This window comes from Pinus tabuliformis, chromosome 3_2 (genome assembly GCF_031772625.1).
Source record: "Pinus tabuliformis cultivar Carrire ecotype Pingquan chromosome 3_2, CPIR1, whole genome shotgun sequence".
Taxonomy (NCBI): Eukaryota; Viridiplantae; Streptophyta; class Pinopsida; order Pinales; family Pinaceae; genus Pinus; species Pinus tabuliformis.
Window position 1 is genome coordinate 1,070,802,797 of NC_142302.1, and position 18,923 is coordinate 1,070,821,719.

The 18,923-nt window shown below is 39.5% G+C and overlaps 1 pseudogene across 1 annotated transcript in view; it reads left to right on the forward strand.

Moving 5' to 3' along the window:
- Positions 1–18,923, forward strand: part of LOC149184388 (serine/arginine-rich splicing factor SR30-like) — a 298,519-nt pseudogene that overhangs the window by 137,788 nt on the left and 141,808 nt on the right. Inside the window, exons 2-6 of the transcript XR_016257256.1 lie at positions 10,370–10,434; positions 10,660–10,734; positions 10,824–10,935; positions 11,042–11,088; positions 11,177–11,234. The product of XR_016257256.1 is annotated as a serine/arginine-rich splicing factor SR30-like (transcript). The remainder of the gene's footprint in view (positions 1–10,369; positions 10,435–10,659; positions 10,735–10,823; positions 10,936–11,041; positions 11,089–11,176; positions 11,235–18,923) is intronic.

The following is an 18,923-nucleotide window of genomic DNA, read 5'->3' on the forward strand; positions in this document are numbered from 1 at the left end:
TGAAAGTATACCTTCTTCATGATGACTATTGTATGAGAAATGTTGTGCATGAGCAGAGGTTCCTTGCAGTTTGAGAAGCCTTTCTTCTTCTATTCCCCTCATGACAAGTGAGTGGTCAGATGCTTTTCTTACCTCAAGCTTGCCATCAAACATATGAATGGAGTGACCTTGCTGGCGGATGTGGACTAGGGACAACAAGTTTCTCTTCAGTTGTGGGAGATATAGAACATGATGCAGAAGAAAGTCTGGAAGACCAGGTAGTTTAAGCCTGATTGTGCCATGCCCTGATGGCTTGATTTTTGATTGATCTGCAAAGTATACTGCTCCATCAACATTGTTAGTGAAATCTTCAAAAAAATCTTTTCTATGAGTCGTGACAGGTTGCTCTTGAATCAAGCAACCAATCATTTTTCCAAGAAGCAAGTGAAGCATTAAACAAATCTTCATTTACTCCAATGTTACATTGTGCCTCAACATAGTGAGCGGATTCAGGTGCTTTACCTTTGTCTGTATCATCAGTTTTACCTTTCTGTTGGTTTCTTTTCTGCTCAATTTTGTCCCATGGTAGCTTGCATGTAGAGGCATCATGTGATCCATTTCTTTTGCAGCGAATACAGTGCAAATCTGCCTTTTCTCCTTGAGAATGTCTGCCCCCCTGCCTCTGAAATATCTTCCTCTTCCTCTTCGTCCACCTCTTCCTCTTATAGAATCTTGAGCAGGATGCTTTTTCTTTATGAGCAAGGCACACAGTCTCTTTAGAAGATTCAGGGGTTTTCTTCTTTCCAAAAGCTTTCTCTCTTTCAGCGAACTTTTTCACAAAAGAGTCAAAGGTTATATCTTTGAGATTTCCATTAGCTTGCAATGACTCAAGATAATTGGAGTAAGTAGGATAAAGTGCCTTGAGAAAAGCGATAAGAGGAATATCCAATTCAACCTTAGTAGATTTGATATCTTGCATTATAGACTTTACTTCAGATGCAAGAGCAAGAGGATCATTATTTTGCAGTTCAAGAGTGAAGAGTTTAATCATGAGTTGGACAACTTCAAGTGCAGAATGTGAGTCATAGAGTTCTTTCAGCTTTTGTAAAGCTTCAAAGGCAGTTGAATATGACGAAATATGGCGACTCACCTCTTCATTTATAGATGATGCGATTAATGCATAAGCTTTGCTGTTCTTGTTTTCCCAAATGACGAGCTCTTTGTCTGAGGTAGGCTGTACTGGGTCATTGTCTCCTTCTCTGACACACACTCCTTTCCACAATTCATTGAAGATGAGGGTGTGTTTTATCATTCGAGACCATTCAGGATAGTTCTCCTTGCCAGTGAGAACTATTCCCACCATGGATATGATTGAATGCATTCTGTAAAAAAATTATTTCTGCTGATAGAAAAATATTTCTGCCAATATACAGTAAAATTGTACTCAAAAGGGCATTACCCACATAAATCCATCCACCTTATATAAATCTCATATAAATTTTATATAAATCCACCATATAAATCTCATATAAACTTCATATAAGTTTTATATAAATCCATATAAATCCACTATTATATGGCATACGTCTCCTTTTAAAACTCAATTACCATGTGACAACCACAAAAAAGGACCATACGACTTATATTCAGCCCGTACGACGATGAAGATGAATAAATAACCAGCTTTCACCGTAAATTCCGAATCTGTGAAATGCTTTAATGAAGAGACAAAACGATTTCGCTGCGCCACCATGTCAGCGTTCATACACGTCAACGTGCACATTGTTGTAAGGCCTCGACATCTTCAAACAATTCAGAGCTCTAGAATTACAGAACTTAATTGCAAGATTGCTGATATTTTTTTTTTTTTTTTTCAGAACTCAGATATTAGATTAGAGCAAAGATTGCTACATCCAAGGCAGACAGAGCAAGATGAATGAATTTGTCAAAAAAATATTTATGGCTGCGTATATGTTCAAACAGTACATATGGCTGCGTTCAAAAAATATTTTTGACTGCGTATGTGAGCAGAGGTATCATACTGTTATAGTTTAAACACCATCAAAAATACCATTCCGAGTGGCACCATCACTCTTCCGCTCCGCCACTAGAACAAGGTCTCGGTTCATTTGCATTTGTTAGCGCTCAAATGGTCGGCTCCGTTGCACTCTTGCAATTTCCAGCAGACAGTCTTCTCACCGCAGAACAGTCTTCTCGCTTCACGTCGGGTTCACCATGTTTATCCGAAACAGCTCTCAATTCCAATGCAAACGAGCCTGACACTCCAGCGCAGGACCTAAGGCGAAGACTGCCGTCTGTGGGAATAACGCTGCTCTTGGTATCAGGGGAGAGCGAGTAATCAGAATAGGGAATCAATTCATGCAATGGAAGCGGTAGGCGCAAGTCAGGGCATTTCAAAAAACTTTAACGCACAGGACAGTGCTTGTTAGGACAACGCCCTTTTTTTTTGAAACGTTTGGACAGTCAGACAGGATGGACAGTGCTGGATAGTGGAGGGCAGTATGGACAGTATGGACAGTGGGGCAGCTACCATGTCAGGAGCAACTAATTTTATGGAGGAGCTGCTCAGCTATATGGAGAGCAGACAGGGAGTTACAAGGGACACAAAAGCTAAAAAAGGGCTGGCTCTGATACCATGTCAGGCCAGGTAGTAACTCCACAAAGCAAAAGCTGGTTCGTGTTATTCATTCAATCAGGTAGGTCTGTTATATACATGAGGGAGAGACTGTTTAGTTCATCTCCCGATGACTGTTCACATTTCTCATTTATTTATTTACATATATTTACCCAATCACAAGGATTAGGTGTCAACATGGGGCGTGGTTTGCTGAGAAAGTCGAGCTAAGTGATCTGAGTTGCAGTGAGAGTGGCAGTTTGGCAGAGGGACCTGAGTCCGAGGTCGAGGATACATAGTAGAGAGGCAGAACAACAACAGGAGAGACAACGCAACTCCAAAGAGGGTGACATAGAAGCTAGTGGGGCTGACGTAGAAGCTAGAGGGGCTGACGCAGTTCCCTAGAGGCAACGCTGGAGTTTTTTGTGGGGCAGAGAGAGCAGCAGTTCAACATATCGACTTCTGAGCAAGGGAGGCTCACTAGGAGGGTGACGCAGCTCCTAGAGGAGGTGACACAGTTCCAATGCAGAGCTTGGAGTAGCCATCGCTGCCCAACACTGGGAACAACAATTGTCATCTGTGGGGTTTGATCATCTAGCTGCTGGATTTCCAAAATATTTGTCTACGGATAGAGGTACTTCTGGCAGGTTTATTCTTTGTTGGGTGAGCTGGATTTGGCACCCTAGTTGTATTTAGAAATCTGCTTAATAATACAAACCCTCTATATGTTGCACTGGTTTTCCCAAATTGGGTTTTTTCCGGGGATGATTGTCCAAAAATAACGATGTCCCTTGTGTGATTGTCTCAGTTTATTTCAATTCATGATCTGTATGTATGTGTAGGCTGCAATAGTGTTTTCATCGATGTTTAAGTAATTAAATAACTTGTTAAATGTAAAGAACAAGTAGGAGATGATAAACCAATGATTGCAGTAGGATTTATGATGTGTAGATTCATAAAATCTCACATGGTACCAAAGCATTGCAAATCATAGGACACTGAAGACACCAACTGAGAAACCTGAAGAATTTGCTGCACCGAAGCAGCTGCCCCGAGTGACAACGCTGTTTTAGAGGCAAAGGAGTAGTTGCAAGAGTGACGCAGAGCCAAAGAGGAGCCCACGCAGTGACTGCGTCAGCTCTCTGGGCCAGCGCAAAACCTGAGAGGTTTGAAATCAGCTAGTTGTGGGGGCTGGAGGAGTAGAGAAAATTCGATTTGAGGAGCTGGTGGGACACTGTTTCTGTTGGTGCAGAACAGTGCCTGTGGAGATAGAGTTGAGGTAGAGGGAGTCACTGCCTTGACATATTTCTAGCCAAAGAAATCCAGATCCGGGTTGCAGCAACAAAGGAGGATTGGAGAGGAAGTGATTCAACAGTTGGCGGGAGGATTTTTGTGAAGGAAATCAGGACTCAGAGGGAGTCTAGAGGAGCTTGTTCCTTAGTGGGTTTCTTCAACCAAAGAAATCCAGATCCAAGTTTTGCTAGATTGACAACATGAGAGGGAGAAGAGAACGGGTCCTATTTTTGAGTAGAGATGGCAATGAATGGGTTGAGGGATCATGACAAATTGGATGGAGCATCCAATTTTGTCATCTGGAAGGCTAGGATCCTGGCAATCCTAGACAAACATCGCATCAAGGACTATGGCTTAAAGGTAGTTGCTGAGCCAGTCGGCGCTGATCCGTTGAAGAAGTATGTAGAGGCCCAGGCTAAGGTCAAGTGCATGATCCTAGACGAGGTCAAAGATCATGTAGTACGAAAGATGCTATTAGAAAATCCTAGCAAGGGAGACATGGGAGGCGCTGATCAACTTGTATCAGGGCTCTTCCGTCCAACGGAAGATGCTATTAGAAAATCAACCAATACTAGATGCAGAAGGGAGAAGAGATCGATCCCTTCCTAATTAGGTTGCAAGGGATTCACGACCTGTTGACTTCCGTGGGGTCTACACCAGATCCTGAGTTCATGGTCAGGACTATCCTGAATGCAGTCACCGAGGACTGGGAGACCTTTGTCCAAAGTATCTTGGGTAGAGCAACTCTCCCTAGTTGGGAGGAGATGTGGGCAGCTCTTCGACAAGAAGAGCTCAGGAGGATGACCAAGACAGGGAGTAGCGGCAAGGGAGCCCGAGTCAAGGAGGAGGAGGAGGAGGATGCAACTCTCGCATCGTCAGGACAACAAGTGCAACAAAAGAGGAAGAAGAAGGACATCACCAAGGTCAGATGCTTCAACTGTGGGGAACTGGGACATTATGCCACTCAGTGCCCCCGGAAGAAGGGCAAGGGGGAAGCTTTTGAATCGAAGGCTGCTCCAGCGAAAGAGGACAAGGAAGGCGAGGATGGCGATTGTGCCATGAGTGCTCATGCACCTCTGGAGAAGAGGTGGGGCGACATCGAGTTGTAGTCGGGAGGACTACATGTACGGGCAGGATCCTTGAGGTGCCCAAACTCTTGGATCACATACGGCTACAGGAGCCCTTAACGACAGTAGCAAAATGACGGGTGTCGATTGGAGCAAGGTGTGATGGAGCGACAGTGGCAGAGTTAGAGTGCCAAAGTTTGAGGCAGCGCAGTGGATGTTGTAGCAGTGCGAGAGGCACATAACAGTTTGCAGCAGTGCAATGGCAACAAACGGTCAGCACAGATTAGCAGCAGTGCAATGGCAACAGAGGGTCAGCACAGATTAGCAACAGAGGTAGCTTCAACAACACGAGGCATCCATACTGACCAGGATGTCATTGTTTGGGTGAGTTTTCAGTTGCTTACTTCTTAGCAACTGAGTGGCAGTGCTATGGGCAGAATGATGCAACATTTTGAGAGGGAGCTGTAGTACATAAGAAGCGGTGCAGTGAATGAAGGGTAGCACGCCAAGCATCAACAACACAGAGGACCAATGCAGTGGATCAATGTAATACTCATGTTGAGAAGTGTTACTAGAGCTCATTCCTCGCTAAGAGGGGGTGTTGATTTTGGGTAGCATTGGATGTGCTTTAGCTCCAAAATATGGTGGAGGGGCTAGAATACATAAGATCTCCAGAACCCATAAATCGTTTGGAGAAATTCCACCTGGATGAGGAGTTATTAAAATAATTAATATTTTTAATGGGTTCCTAAGTCTAAACTTAGGAAAATAAAAATATTAATGGGTATTAATAAAAATATGGGTGAGAAGGTTCTAAGTGACGAGGATCAAACTGTTTTAATCTTATTCGTTGATTAGAGATTAGATCACGACCATTGATTCATCAATAGGAAAAGTATAAGAGGAGGCTTGTGGGTCAGTTGGAGATACACCAAGAGATCAAAGAGTTAGATTTTTTGGGGCGTGGTTTGTTGAGAAAGTCGAGCTAAGTGATCTGAGTTGCAATGGGAGGGGCAGTTCGACAGAGGGACTTGAGTCCAAGGCCAAGGATACATAGTAGAGAGGCAGAACAACAACAAGAGAGACAACGTAGCTCCTGAGAGGGTGACGCAGAAGCTAGTGGGGCTGACACAGAAGCTAGAGGAGCTGACACAAAAGCTAGAGGGGGTGATGCAGTTCCCTAGAGGCAACGCTAGGGTTTTTCGTGGGGCAGAGAGAGGAACAGTTCAACATATCGACTTCTGAGCAAGGGAGGCTCACTGGTGTTGAAGAATCTAGGGAAAATTATCTCTTAGAGATTCTTCTTTAAACTTATTGATAAGGTTTGAGTTGTCTTGCTTCTTTAATATGCTTATCGTTGTTATGTTAGTGCTTTCATCAAACAGTTATCAAAACATAAGATCAACAGTAGAACAAGTGCACAGTATGTTGGCTCCAAGCCAGGGCAAAAACTCTCCTCTTGAGAGTAAAACCCTTGAATCTCTTCTTATAGATGTTTAGTAGATGAAATGCTAAGACCCTTGATAAAACTTTTGACTAAGGATTACCTTCAATACGTTTGTCACTATCCCTTGCACTGTCACAGTCTTAGGTCTTTATGACACTGTACTCCTTCTTGTTTTCGACCTTCTCACCATTCACTGTTTCTTCACTGGATCATTCGAAACTTTACTGACAGGCAGACTTCATTATGAGACTGTATTGTATCCAGGCTTCAACCTCTGTGATCTTGTATAACTTCCACCGAGAGAGTAAGTATGCTTCACTAAGAGACTGTGGATGCCTAGCTAAGAGACAACAATACTATACCGAGAATATATATATATATATATATGCGGATGCCCAACCAAGAGATAGTAGTACTGTACCAAGAGATGATATGTATCTTAACAATGGACTGTGGTCATGCGTGGACTTTACCGAGAGATAGAGACTTGCTTCTTCATTACTCGACTATGGTTCTGTGTATTCTTCACCAAGAAACAGTGTAGGCTTCTTCACAAGGAGACTGCGGTTCTGTAATACTTCACCTCTTCTTTTCTTCTACGAATTCATCCGAAGTTGCTATCATGAAATGTCACTTTATGCGCTATACATATAGGTCAATGTTGACATCTATTAGGCTGACATGTGAGCCATAGATCAGGCCGACTTAAGGAGACCACTGAGTATGTCATTCAGCTGACTAGCAAGGGATAGTGACAGTAGTTTCATTGAAGCGTAAATCCTTTGACATGACTGTAATAATACTTATATTTAAGACACAAAAAGTCCTAAAGACATCAAGAAGATGTCTTTTTCTAATGATAAATACATCTTGCTCATGAAACCCATGATGCAAGGAACACTAAATGTCTTCTTGTCATAAGATTATATTTTACATGTCATAATGAAAACCGAACCTAGTTACGTTTTTCTTCAACAACTGAGAGGGTGACGCAGTTCCTAGAGGAGGTGACGCAGTTCCAACACAGAGCTTGGAGCAGCGATTGCTGCCCAACACTGGGAACAACAGTTGTCATCTGTGGGGTTTGATCATCCAGTTGTTGGATTGCCAAAATATCTGTCTCCAGATAGAGGTACTTCTGCCAGGTTTATTCTTTGTTGGGTGAGCCGGATTTGGCACCCTAGTTGTATTCAGAAATCTGCTTAATAATACAAACCCTCTATATGTTGCATCGGTTTTCCCAAATTGGGTTTTTCCAGGGACGATTTTCCAAAAATAACGATGTCTTATGTGTGATTGTCCCAGTTTATTTCAGTTCATGATCTGTATGTATGTGTAGGCTGCAATAGTGTTTTCATCGATGTTCAAGTAATTAAATAACTTGTTAAATGTAAAGAACAAGTAGGAGATGATAAACCAGTGATTGCAGTAGGATTTCTGATGTGTAGATTCAAAAATTCTCACACTTTGGAGGCCACTAGTATGCTTTTGAGGTCATTTGTAGAGAAGTCATATCCCATAGGGGCTTGTGTGCCCACTTTGGAGGGTTACATGGCATGTTTGAAGAATAATGGAAGGATTCTTGCACATTGAAGGGCCTTTGGAGACCAGGCACTGCACTAGAACCCCCTTTTGCCCCTTATTGATTGAAGATGGGTAACTTTTGTGAGCTTATGCGACTTTACCTTTGTACCTGTGGCATAATTGACGTTATTTTATGTAATTTAGAATAATTAGTGTTTGAAGAGGACCTTTTTCTCCTTAGGATAGAGTTGGGGCTTCTAGCCTAAAAGATTAATATTTAATATAAAGCAAGTTGAGCACCTCCTTTATAAATAAAGGCACACTTCCTCTCATTTTCTCATGGTTGGATTTGGGGGAGAAATCTTGTAGGAGGTTTGAAATTTCTGTGATTTTTCTCTCTTATAATTTGGCTATGGATGGATAAGTTGAGTTACTTGGCTAGAATTCTGATTTGGTGTGATCTCTTTTCATGGATGCTCATGGTGGAGCTTGGATGATGCATGGTGATGTTAGTTTCTTTGCTTTATCTTTGTATTGTGTTCCATGGGATGAATGTTCATGTCCTAAGTTAGTTTATTTGGTTTTTGCTTCATTGTCCCTTGTTGAGCTAAACCCTTCTTCCAAGTAATTGAGAAAAAGAGAGTTTTTCCCCATAATCATCCAGAAAATTGAGAACCTAGATCTCAAACGTAGGGTAAGTTAGTTTATTTGCCCTAGTTTGTTTGGATTTAGTATCACCTCAAGGAAACCCTAAAATTGTTTGATTCTTTGACTCCATATGCTTCATATATATATATATATATATCCTCCATCACCCATTTTTCTTTATAATCCTTAAAACTGTTTTGCTAGAGTTTCCTCTCCCAGATGATCTTATAATCCCTTGACAAACTAAGTTACTTCTCTTCTATCCTCCATCACCCATTTTTCTTTATAATACTCAAAATTGTTTTGCTAGGGTTTCCTCTCCATGACCATCTTGTAATCACTTGGTTGTGTTTGGGAACCTATTTGAGACTCTATTGGTTTCAACGTAAACCTTTAGGTTGAGTGATAGGAACCTTTGAACTCAAATCTTGGGAGTACCTAGCCTTAGCAATAATATGGCAGAAATTGAAAAAGATTAACATGCCTAACCAATGATTTTGGTTTGAGTGAAGGGTTTATCTCATCAACCTTTTAATACGGTATAAAAAGCTAAACATGCCTAACCAATTATTTTGGTTTGAGTGAAGAGTAAATTTTTGTTAAGGTCACAACAGAGGAGTTTAACAATCAATACCACCGACATCAGAGGAGTTCAACAATCAAAACCACCAATGTCAGGGTACATAAGGACTTCATGCTCTTGGTTAAATGCCAATTTCATACCCCTATACATGATAGAATTCAATTAAAATGTTGCAATCCTACCAATCCTAAAATCTTGAAAACTATTAAGTCTACTGAATTTTGAGCGGGATATGAAATTCTACTTTGTCTAGGTGAAGTCTGATAAGGTTGAAACCACTCTCAAACACCCTGAAACAATTAATGGTGATGTCAAAAATTTAATTAAATGGATAAAAGGGAGGATTGAAAAATTTAAGTAAATGAATAAAAAGGATTGAAACTGGCCGGTTAGTGCCTGTTTGTATTGGTTAGGTAAGCTAGTTTGTATTGGTTAGGTACCAAACTGTCCTAGTTAGGGTTGGAACTGGCCAGTTAGTGCCGGTTGTATTGATTAGATACCAAACTGACCTAGTTAGGGTTGGAATCGGCTGGTTAGTGCCGGTTTGATTGGTTACTTGTTTGGACCAGCTGGTTTTGAAAACTATGATTCTCAGTGCTGCCCCTCTTCTTGCTTTTGTCATTTGTGATTCTCCTTTCTTTAACATTCCTTTGTGGAGTGTTTGTTACTTGTGCATTAGAGATGTCTTCCTCCACAAATGTTTTAATCGTATGTTACGAGATGAGATAAGAAATAAGTGTAGTCTTCCAAGAGTTAAGTCAAATTTTCTTTGAGCCCAGATGTTTGAAAAGTTCTAACTGATATCTTGCTTGTTTGTTAAACTGAAAAAGGTGTATTTCTTTACCAATCTTGCTATTGGGAGAGCTTAAGTTTGTAATTGTATAAATGCTATAATTCTTTCCTTTGCCTAGAGAATGTGCTTTGGCAGAAGAGGTTGTTTCTTGCGCTGTGTCGACATATATAAAATCATAGTTGGATATCAGTTTATATGCTATTTTCGAATTGTTTAGGTTGTCAAAAGTTTCTCTGTTTTTTTGAAACGTATTTGAACTAATACTAGATCAAGTTTGAGCTAAGATGCTGCTTCCAAAACAGGTCATGGGTGTCAATAAGGTTTTAATTCATGTAATGCATACTGATTTTATTTTTATGTTTGATTCATTTATTGTTACACGCAATGGCTGATTGAGCAGTATGGACCTATTGTCAAAATTGACCTGAAGTTTCCTCCCGGCCTCCTGGCTACTGTTTCATTGAGGTATGCTATTCAACTTCAAATTTGATTCTTTGTATTTATTGCAAAATTTATTGCTGTTATAATATCAATAGGTGGCACACAATGTCATTTTTATGTGAGGCTTGACGTTTTGTAAGCATTTATGCTTTTTCTAACATTCCAAAAATGTTTGAAGCTCTTCATTCTCTGTGAATGTAATGCTCATCACACGCATTCCTGTATTATCTTATTTGTTTGTTCTTGCAGTTTGAAAATGCACGTGATGCAGAGGATGCCGTTCGAGGTCGTGATGGATATGATATTGATGGCCATCGTCTGCGGGTGATAACATATTATTTGAATATAGTGATAATTTATGGATAGAACTCTCTTTTGAAGAGAATATCTTATGACTGCCCTTTTCTGTACAGGTTGAACTTGCCCATGGTGGGAGAGGAGCATTATCTGTGGATCGTTACAATAGCTTTAGTAGTGGAGGTGGCAGAAATAATGGCAGACCACAAAGGCATTGTGACTATCGAGGTCTGTTCAAAGGATTACTGCCATTTTGAGGGCTGCATATTCCTCCATCTCTTTTGTTCTTACTGATGACTCTTATCTTAAGTCTTGTATATGTTGTGCAATGCAGTTATTATCAGTGGGCTACCTTCATCGGCATCATGGCAGGATCTGAAGGTGAAATACCATGTATAGTGTTGTAAATATAAATATAAAGATTGTGCTAGTATATTTTATTTTTTTAAATTTTATTGTGACTTTTCAGGATCACATGCGACGAGCTGGTGATGTTACATTTGCCCAGGTGTTCCGTGATAACAATGGTGAGTATTTTACTTTCTACAAACTATTTTACAAGTCAAATCTATTCATTCTTTACAAGGTATTCATCATTCGTCAGGATAAAGAAATTGTTACAAGTCATTCACCATTCATCATTATTCTTTACATGGTATTCTTCATTATTGTTACAAGGTATTAACCATTCATTAGGATAAAGAAATTGTTACAAGTCAAATCCGTTCATTCTGTCAAAATATGTTGGCCATTGAGATAAGATAATAAGAGCTGTGATGTCGCCGTCTTTGATAATTGTGAGAGATTGCTTATGCCACCCATGTGAAGCTAAGTTGCACGAAACGCAGAAACATCTTTCTGAAATGGGTATGGCCGGAATTGCAACCCCCGGAAAATGGAAACGCCAGCTGAAACGACACATACAAACACATATTATAAATGAGTTAATAACCCATTTTCTTGCAATAAAAGAAAGAATGAGACATATAAATGATGTTTTAGAATGAAAACCAAGTCTATATTAACTCCAATGGATGATTACAAGATGCAAAAATCCAAAAATTGCCTTTATAGATGAGTCTTTACATCGAAGGCTCCAAAATCAACCTTTATACGTGAGGCCATATTTGCTAAAACTGAAATAAAACATGAGCTAAATATAATTATTGGATACATTAACATATCCTTAATAAAAAAAAATCCTCATCCTCATCAACAAAGATAGAATAGGATGCTTGTTCAATAGAAGAGGCAACTCTAGTAGTACATGCACTTCCACTTCCACTTGCATCATCACTGGCACTAATATCAAGGGCAAAAGATGTTAAGTGTTTTTGGGTGATAGAAGGGACCCATGCCTTTCTTGGCCCCTTGAGACGCATGGAAAAGAAAAAAAAGTCACATTTCCCCAAAATGCGCTCTGTAGCAGCTGAAACGGCCCCGAAATGCCGCCAACAGTCCCGGATGACATCTCAAAATTGTGAAATGCCGTCTGGGATGATAGATGACATTTTGAGACTGTTTCAGAGCCGCTTCGGCGTTTTGGCCCATTTCAGGTACCTGGAAGTCCCCTTCCATGACGTTCCCTGCAACATAGATGTGAAGTGAGGAAAACACCATTCACCCCACAACAATGCAATAAATGGCATATATTTTGGGATATACACCATTGGATCTAATTTTTTTAAAATCCAACAGTGTATATCCGATGGTATACAACATTTATTGTATTGCTGTGGGGTTCATGTTGCTTGCTGTGAAGTGATGTTTCCCACATGATGCTGTTGCCAAAAGATAACATAAACAAGAATTAGGATTAAATGGAGACATGTAGTAAAGGGTGACGAAGTTGCCAACTAAAGAAAATCGTTGCTTTATGATGATATACAGAAATATAAGACTGTTGGTCATGTAAAAAGAAGTACAACATTGTGAATATCTCACCCCTGCATTTGAAGGGAGAATTGGAGACATAATTGTAAAGCAAGTCGAAGTGCATATGCTTAATTGCAAAGGAATTTTCAATACAAATAGATTCAATATATAAATACAACTTGAAGGAAAGGCTTTGTGCCTTTTAAATGACAACATGCGTCTTTTTAGATCTATTTATTATATTTGTTACTTATCTTTATATTTTTTTCGTTTCCATCCAAAAATATAGTAATTTCATTTATAAAACCAAAAAAATAGTGGTAGATGTTGAGAGAGCATTCAAAAACTGGCCTTACAACCGTATAGCTTTAGTCAAAACATTGTCATCTATAGTTCCAAATTTTTCCTTAAAATAAACCTAGACTAAGATCTATACTAGTGAAACATCATATACAATTCTTGGCAAAATTTCTGATAAAGTTTAGTTATCTTTATACATTGAGAGAGTTCATTTTGTCTTTCCAAGAAGAGATATCGATTATTGTGGCCTTTTTTTGCTTTTATCAATCTTTTAGTTGTATCAACCTCCAGGGCAAAGTTCCCAGCCCAGACTCAAGGATCAGGATACACGGGTGCCAATCCCAATGAACCAATGACCACAAGCTTGAAGGGTGGAGATGAAATCTGGGGAATGGTGGAAAATGGTAAGTATGAAAAAGTCATGGACATGCTGTATCAATTGAAGTCTCCCAAGTAGTGCCCCTCCTATAACCTTAAGGCCATATAGGAGGTCCCACTGGACTAGGGTCTAAAAGTAACCTCCTTGGTAAAGTAAGAGAATATGTTTACAATCAAGATCAGTCAATCATCCCTATCACCCCTTGATCCATGTTAGAATGCCCAACACTTTAAGTAAAAGCACATGAGTGCAAAATGGTTAAACACCTGCGGAATGGTGACCCACCTTCCTTCAAGGGGAATGTTGGATGGTAAGAGGTGTCTGACTAGTGCAAATGGCAAAGTAATAAGGCATGCCATCATGTATTGAGCAAATGTAGGGTTGCTGGCTAGTTGGCTGTCCAGAAAAGTAGGAGAAAAAAATTCTCCTATGGTGCTACCCACTTTTTGATGGGTAATAAAGATTAGGGCTAAGAAGGAAGTGTTAAATGTTGCTAGTACTTTACTAATATTCTAGAGACTTATACCAATCACCAAGGTCCTTGATGCAGCAAAATTGCATCCTGAAATCAATACGCGGACCTGTGGGTTATGGCCCACAAAACTTGATTAATTTCCGCTTGGCACCACTCTGATCACAAATCTCAGGTCCAACCCTTTCCGCAATATCGCATATTTTAAGATATGTCGCACTTCGGCAGATCACAATCTCGGCTTATTGCGGTTTTGTCCCTTGCTCGTCCAGCTCATCACGAACCACGACTCTCTTTGTCGATGTATGATATGCGATGGGAACACTTTGGAACAATTGCGATTGGATCTCTTAGTCAAATAGCGCTCGGCTCTGTGGCTCCACACCAATTCACGTCAATGCTACAAAGCACATTCACGTAGGTATACATCTCGAACAAACACGCCTAAGAAGATAATGACAAATATAAAATGCACACAGATAACACATGAAACAAAACATTCCTGGATACATAAAATACACACTTTCTTAATTTAAATCTCAAGCCTGATTTTACATTTTCTGTGGCCTCCCAAGGCCCTGGTTTTCACTTGCAGATCTACATTGTAGCTCCCCTTCCACACCAAACAGACTTTGCATTTAAAAAGAAATTACAAAAGCATGGATCATCTAGGATCCACGATTTCCTCCCACAAATCACCTAGAATCACTCACTTTTTTAATTACATAACAGATTTTGAAACGAATTTAAATATTCTAGATGCTACATCGATAACAAGTTTATCACTTTGAGCCGAATTTCATGGAATTTAGCACCCCTTTTCTGATCGTTGTCCCCGTCTCCCCTTTCACAGTTTTGAATTTAATTTTAATTAAGCGTGGGCAGATGCTCCTGCATCAGTTCTCTCCATTGGAATCAATATATTTTAGGAAGAATTCTATTTGTAGATTGTTTGACCTTGGGATTTTATCATTTTGGAAGCTATGGAGACTTCCTAGAAGCTCCTATATCCTAACTTAGACAATTAGTTCTTAATTATCTTTAGGGTTAACAAAGTTTGGAAATAAGTTAGCCTCTCTAATGACTATTTCTATGGTTGCTTTAGATTCTTCTTTAAAACGAGATTGAAAATAATTTACTCCTTTGATAGCCATTTCAGAGAAGTTGGTAGCCATGGAGCCGTCCTCTCTCTCTCTCTCTCTCTCTTACATTTGACTAAATTAATGTTTTTCCTATTGTTTACATACTTGTGGAACAATTTAATGTTTTCATCTTTTGCCCACAACTTTTGCTTTTAATTCTCCATTATCTTCCTGTTAAGTAATGTCTACCTTTTATTTTTATTTTTTCGGATTTTAATTTCCACCTTTTGATTCTAAGGACACTAAAGGCTTCTTTTTTAAAGCAAGGTTCTAGATATTCTTGAGCTTCTCCTAGTTATTCTTATGATTTTTTTTTGGTCTCAATAGACCAATTAATTGCAGTTTTCTTCACTCTTTGTAGGTTTTGGAGAAATTGAATGAGGTGTGATTCATCACTAGAATAGTTAAAGGGTTTCCAAGAATTTTTAGTTTATTTAGGAAATCTTCATCCTTCAACCATTCAAGATTTAGTTCGAAGGGACTAGGAAGTTTTTCTTGTGGTCAGACAGCCAAGTACTTCTGCACAAGCCTTGTGTCTAGGCGTGCAAAATTCGCCCACATATCGCCTTAGAACACTTGCTTTAGGTTGAGCAAGTTGTTGATGTAACTTATCCTAAGTTTAACATAGGAAAAAACACATATTATTATGTTGGCATATTGAGCTAAAATAAAACTCTTAGATAAGTAAATTATTTACTTTAGTGTGCAAGTTTTGATATTAGTCGTTGATTTGAAACAAGGCAAGATCTAATCTCGGTTGTCAATCACTTTGAGATTAGGGTTAGGGATAGGATTAGGGTTTTGGCTCAATGTAAAGTTATAAAGGCAAGGCTAGGGGTAGGAGAAGACACACAATAGAAACACAAGTTTGAGAGTGACATGTCAGTTAGTGTGTGCTGGGTCCGAGAGAGTGTAGAGCCTCTAGAGATCCAGATGTGCAAGGGAGCAGATTTGTTGGATTAGATCCAGAGTTTTGTAATCAGTATTTTCTCAGTTGGGCCATTATCCTAGGACGAGAGCTCAAGTAAGCTCTAATTTTAATTAGTGAAGAACATACTTGTTGGGCATAAATTTGTTTAGGATTATGTGATTCAAATCGTAATTTGCTTCCGCTGATTTCTTTTGTGTTAGGAACTTAGCCGTGTATTTGTTTAGTTATTAATTGTTGGGAATTAAATACCGGGGGTTGGGTTCAGGTAATTTCTAACGTGGTATCAGAGCGCCAACTCTGAATCGATCTTGGAATTGCAGGTGCTAGGTTCATATCGGATTGCCGGAGCCAAGTTTGGCTATGACCATACGAACCAAAACTTATATTTTAAAAGGAGGCAATTCTTTTTTATTTGGCCAAATTTGTTAAGTGGGCACGATTTTTTTCAAGAAAAAAATTAAAAAAAGAATAAGAACAAGGGACCGACTGCGGGTGGCCGATAGGCCTGAGCTCACAAACGGACTTGTTGATGACAAAACCACACAGATAACCCTGTTTCTGCACAAACTAGCATGCCCAATTTGTAATTAGAGGGCACAACAACACTTGGGACTAAGGCCCACTTTCACCACAACCTATGTCCCCTTCTCTTCTCAAATTTTCACTGATGAGAGGAGTCCCAGTATGGAGGAAATCACTTAGGATGATAGGATCAATAGTGAGGTCTATAGTGATTTCGATGGCCCATTCAAAGGAGAGGCTAAATATGAGGCTCACTTGCTTCAATGAAGCTTCATGGCTCTCCAAGAAAGACCTAAGAAGTAAGGATCAAGATCTAGGGATTTTGATGTTACAATAAGGTTAGGTATACCTAGAGTCAAGATCTCCAAAATGATATAGGACCTCTCAATAAGCTCTTTGAAATAAGCAATTGCTTCCAAGAAATGTGTTGCTAAAATCGAGAGACCTAGGTTGGGTCCACACGAGACCTAGGGTTTTAAAATTTATCATGAAAGGTGTTGAAAAGTGTAACTAGGTTCAGTCTTCATAATGACATGTAATTATGATTTTATGTAATGTGATGTAAAGAAGAAAAATAAATTTATTGTATTGCTTGCTTCATGCGTTTCATGAGCAAGAGATATTATTTTTGAGTCAAGACTCCCATTGAGAGTCTTTAGGAATTGTTTGTCATCTAGTCATAAAATGATAAGTCATTGTCATGTAATGAAGTCATGTTACACTTTGTAAAAGGTTAATCTTGTCCATGTAAAGTATCCTCTAAGACCTTGTCACTTATCCTCTTCAAGTCAGCCTACAATGATGGAAGAACATGCTAGAAGAAGTTGGCCTCACTACTTGTCATCATGTCGGCCTAAGGGTCATGAGTTGATGTGTATAAGTAGCCTCACTCGATCTCACTTGAAGGCAAGTAACTCGACAAGCATTCGGTGAAGAAATGCGAAGAAGAAGGCTACACAGAGAAGTGTGAAGAAGTGATAAGGAGAGATTCTTCTGGGGCAACGAAGGATGTTTCTTCTGGGGAAACAAAGGATGTTTCTTTTGGGGCAGCGAAGAAGAGATTCTTCTAGGGCAACGAAGGAGGTTTCTTCTGGGGCAGCGAAGGAGGTTTCTTCTGGGGCAGCGACTGGGATACTTGTTCTGGGTAACCGAGATAGAGATCTAGAGATCGAGATTCTCTAGAGGAAGCTAGTGAGATCATAGAGACTGAGTTTCTCTAGGAGAAGTCGAGAAGAAGCAGTGTGAAGTATAAAGACCGAGTTTCTCTAGAAGGAGCCAAGGAGAGCAGTTCGAGATCAAGAAGAAAGTCAAGAAAGGGAAGAGGCAGAGCATCAAGGTTAGTGACAAGGTTCTTGGGATGATACTAGAGTCAAGGGTCTTTGTCATGGTCTTGGTACTCATCAATTGAAGGTCTAGAAGAAGAATTTTGATTGGGTTTTCCTCTCAAGAGGTGAGAGGTTTTGGCCCTTGCTGACAAGCCTACATACTGTGTTACTTGTCTTATATTGTGCATATTGGTAACTGTCTTGATGAAAAGAACACAATAATAACATAACAGAGAAAAGACTATAAGCTAAGAAGTAAAAGTATATCGCAAGCAATTATCAAGCAGAGAAATCTTTTTACTATTCATGCCCTAGATTTCTCAACATGGTATCAGAGCTTAGGTGCTGAAGTCAAGAAGGGGCATTCAAAGAAAGTAGACACACGAGAATCAAGCTTCAAAGAAGGATCCAAGTAAGACGAAGAACACCAAGCAAGAAATCAAGATCTACCAAAACCCTAGATCGAAGAAATATACTCTAGCAAGAGTCTTGAAATTATCTTCAAGAAGGGAGCAGGAAGAAAGACCAAAACCCTAGAAGCACTTCAGAAATCATCACTCATACATCGCCAAAGTGGAAGCTCTTCAAATCGAACGAAGGTTAGATCGAAAGGCAATCTTCTCTCTATTGAAGCAAGGATCTCATTTGGAAAAAGGTCATCCTAAAGAAGGTAGTCTTCCCTTTTCAAAGTAAGAACCTTCTTAAAAGGATCATTTGAAGCAACAAGTTCGTCATCAAGTTGAAGATTCTATCTTCACAAGTAAGTACCTTTTTATTATAATCTAATCTAGTAAAAATGACTTCATGTTTCAAGGAGAACCATAAGTTGGTTGGGATATCAAACTTCCTTGCATGGAAAAGAAGGATAGACATAGTCCTTGAAGTAAATGAATTCATTGATCATGTCCATGGAAAGGTCTCAAAGCCATCCAAAGAACAAGCATTATCTAAATACATGGAAAGGGATCTCAAGGCTCAAAAGATTCTCAAGGAATCCATTAAAGATCCTCTCATTTCCTATGTAGCCGAGTTGGAGACATCTAAAGAAATATATGATAAGTTGGTAGAACTTTTCTCTAAAAGCACGATAGAAAAGATCATATCACTTAGATCTAATCTATATAAATTGAAGGTGTCAAAGGATGAAGGGATATCATCATGCCTTTCAAAAGCATCTCAAATAAAAGGTCAATTGCATGATCTAGGAGAGATGGTATCTGATAATGAAATGATCTCCATTATTCTAAATGCATTGACTGATGAACAAGGT